The 3,671-nt window shown below is 40.5% G+C and overlaps 1 pseudogene across 1 annotated transcript; it reads right to left on the bottom strand.

Annotated features, from left to right (window-relative positions):
* Positions 1–2,436: 2,436 nt before the first annotated feature.
* Positions 2,437–3,344, bottom strand: LOC307096712 (heterogeneous nuclear ribonucleoprotein D-like; annotated as a pseudogene). The gene is made up of 2 exons: positions 2,679–3,344; positions 2,437–2,517 (listed from the first exon to the last, which is right to left on the bottom strand). The product of its transcript is annotated as a heterogeneous nuclear ribonucleoprotein D-like (transcript).
* Between the last annotated feature and the right edge of the window lie 327 nt (positions 3,345–3,671).

Below are 3,671 nucleotides of genomic sequence, written 5' to 3' on the forward strand. Positions count from 1 at the left end.
GGTAGCACTGAGCTAGTTATAGGCTACATCTGACATTGACTTGCACCTGGATTCTCTCCCAAAAGGCGCCAGCACCAATACAATGGGTAGCCAGTTTCAGAACACATTAGAGCACCACCCAATTTGCTGCACAAGCGGCACACCCAAAGGGAGGTGTAAGCAAGCACCAGACCCCACTGGCAAATCCCACTCCATAGTTGTGGCCAATGCTCAAAGTCAGCCTGCCTGAGGGTCAATCTTACCCACTGGCAAGCCAGGAGCAATCAAGGCTCAACTGCAACAGGAGGGCTCATATACTCTCACAAGGGAGACTCCTGGAGTACCTACCTCAGGTGACAGGAAAGACTGTACTACTGGGCCCCACAGGAAAACTACTATATAGGCCACCCTGCCAAGACTGGGAAACGTAGCAGATCTATCTAATAACATAGAAACAAACACAGTGAGGCAGCCAAAATGGGAAGACAGAGAAACATGCCCCAAATGAAAGAACAGGAGAAATCTCCAGAAAACAACTAAATGAAATGGAGGCAAGCAATCTATCAGATACAAAGTTCAAATGAGTAATTATAAGAATGCTCAATGAACTCAGGGGAAGAATAGATGAACTCTGTGAGAACTTAAACAAAGATCTCTTTGTGTAAGCATAAAAAAGGACATAGAAAACACAAAAACAACAAATCAAAAATGAAGAATATAGTATTTGAAATGAAGAATACACTAAAAAGGAATTAACAGAAGATTAGATGAAGCTGTTGTAAACACATTACCATAAATTTAGTGGCTTTAAAAAATAATTATTATCTTATAGTTCTGGAGATCAGAAATCAGAAATTAGCCTCATGTGGCTAAACTCAGATTGTTGTTAGGACTGCATTTCTTCTGGAGATTCTAAAGGAGAAACAGTGTGCTTGTCTTTTCCAGCTTCCAGAGACTACCCTCATTCTTTGGTTCATGGCCCCATTCCTTTATTTTCAAAACCAGCATCATTAAGGTAAATCCTCTCATGCTGACATACATCTGATCCTTTCTCTTCTGTCTCTTCCTTTCACTTATAAAGACCCATGTGATTACATTTGGTTCATTCAGATTTCTCAAGATCAGCTGATTAGCAACTTTAATTTCACCTGTAGCTAATCCCCCTTGCTATGTAACCTAACACACTCAGTTTTTAGGGATTAAGATGTGAACATCTTTGGGAGTAGAGATATTATTCTACATACCAAAATAATTGTTTACAATGTTAATTATATTACCTACTAGAGGCCTGGTGCACAAAAATTCATGCACAGAGGGTGGGGGGGTGGCTCTCAGCTCAGCCTGCTCCTTCTCACAGTCCAGGAGTCCTCAGGGGATGTCCTACTGATGGCTTAGGCCTGCTTCCTACAGGGAACAGGCCTAAGCCACAGTCTGGCCTCCCTCTGTGGGAGGCAACCGGATGGGCAGATCAGGGAATAGTGCCAGCCCCCCCTCCCCAATCACCCCTTTGCCACCGCTGGTTGCCACCCCCCACCCCCATCGCCATTCCTTCCCTCTGCCGACTGGCACGTGCCTTGGCTGGCCTGGTGCCACCTGTTCTCCGGCCCTGCCCCCTGCCAACTGGTCGTTCCACCATTCAATTGATTTGCATATTACATTTTTATTATGTAGGATTACTGTCAGTTCTAAATTATTCTAGATGCTGTATATAAGGATGACCTAATTACTGCACTTACTCTAGAAATAACATCTAAAACATTGAATACTATACTGGTGGGTTCATATTGGCAATAATTGTCATCACTGAGAACTTATGTGTCAGTTATTTGATGTACTAAGCCATGTTTAATAGTTATATAGTTAAACACATTACCATAAATTTAGTGGCTTTAAAAAATAATTATTTTGTGGCCAAATTATAGTGTGGCCTTCAGAATCAGACTGGTCTGGATTTGAATATGTCTCTACCACTTAAGTGGATAATATTCTAGACAAGTTAATTAAACCCTGTAAATCTCATTCTATCAAGTGTCAAAGAGACAATATACCTCCTTCATAATGACAAGTTGGTTATTTCATTATTTTAATAGCTACCAAAAGTCTTCATTGAAAGGTTTGTCATCATTTGAAAAAATTGAGAAGACTATTTGATTACATATAGAGTTGCCACATGATTTTTACCTTCAATGCTTCTGAAATTACACTAGAATGACAGTTGAGAAATTAGCATTTTACTAACCCATAGCATAGAGAATGATAAAGGGAAAAAAGAAACAGTGAAAAAAAAAGTAGAACAGAAAACTAATTGTGGCTATATACAGTTGGACACAGTTGTGTCTTGCACACTAGAAAATCTTTTACAAAATAATCATCTGAGGTCAATAGAAAACCAATGTTCAGTGTTGTGCTGCAAGATTGGTTAGTTTAGCAGTCTTCTGTTTTCTCCAGTGTCCTGCTTTAAGATGGCTGATAATTATTTTGGTGATTGCCACCCACCCCAAGATGCCTTGCAGTAAATGCTGTGTTGGTCACTATAGTCTGCATATTCCTGTCCATATCCCTAGTTCACATAGTTACACCCAGTAAAATCATAGTCATCTTAGCCACTAAAGTTTTGATCACCACCAGCAGCACTAATGTAATTCCATATCTTTGAGAATAATAGCTATTAAATCCTTACTTCCAGTTTTGGCCCTTACCTCGGCCATGACCCCTAGTACCACCTCATCCACCAGCTGCAGTACCTCTGCTCCTTTTGGTTGTTGCTCTTGCTACCTATATACTTATTTTGGTTGGGCAACATTGATCTCACACTTCCAAGAACCAATTTGATGATATGTGCTTTCTAACAGTTTCTTTACTGGCTCTTCATCTGTGTATGTGAAAAAAGAAAAATCTCTTCTTTCATTTGATTTTGTACTCATGGGAAGTTCAATATTTTCAATCTCTCCAAAAACTCCAAAATATTATTTAATTTGTTCTTCAGAACTATCTGGACGCAATCTATCCAGAAAAAAACCCACATTTTGGGGGGATGTTCTTTCCCTTTTAAAGCTTTGGCCCTTTGGGGGCCTATCAATTTGCCATCCAGTTTTTGTACCTTCAGTTCTAAAACCTTATCAATACTAGAAGCATCTTTGAAAAGCACAAATCCAACCAAATCCTTTTGATCTTTCAGTGATTGGACCTATTTCAATCGTGCATCTGTAACTTCCCCAAACTGAGACAAATATTCAGTCAGATCTTTCTTGCTTGTAGTCCAGCTCAAGCCTCCAGTTTACCGTCATCCTGCTGATTCCTGCTCACATTGACCTTGGATCCCTCTGTGAGTTCTCTATGTTGCTGTATTAGCTCATGTCCTCCATGTTGGCGGGGCTGTCAGCAGGGTGCGGGGTGCGGGGTGCGGGGTGCTGGGTACAGTCTGAGTCACGGCATCCCCATCGGTGGTAGCAGTGGCAAAGGTTTTTATGGAGCTGGATTTAAAATGGTGATGGGAGAGTGAAAGAAATTATTTCAACAAATATTTGAGAGATGAAAAAGAGATGGAGAAGTGGTGACTGACTTATCAGACAGAATACAGGAAGTTAAAGCCTACATCAGTGTCAAAGGGGACCAAATAAGAAGCTAACCAATTCATCTAACAAAACACCTGGAAGCTTAGCCTTTGAAATCAATCAGCTTTACTAAAACAG

This window comes from Cnephaeus nilssonii, assembly GCF_951640355.1.
Source record: "Cnephaeus nilssonii genome assembly, chromosome: 3".
Taxonomy (NCBI): Eukaryota; Metazoa; Chordata; class Mammalia; order Chiroptera; family Vespertilionidae; genus Cnephaeus; species Cnephaeus nilssonii.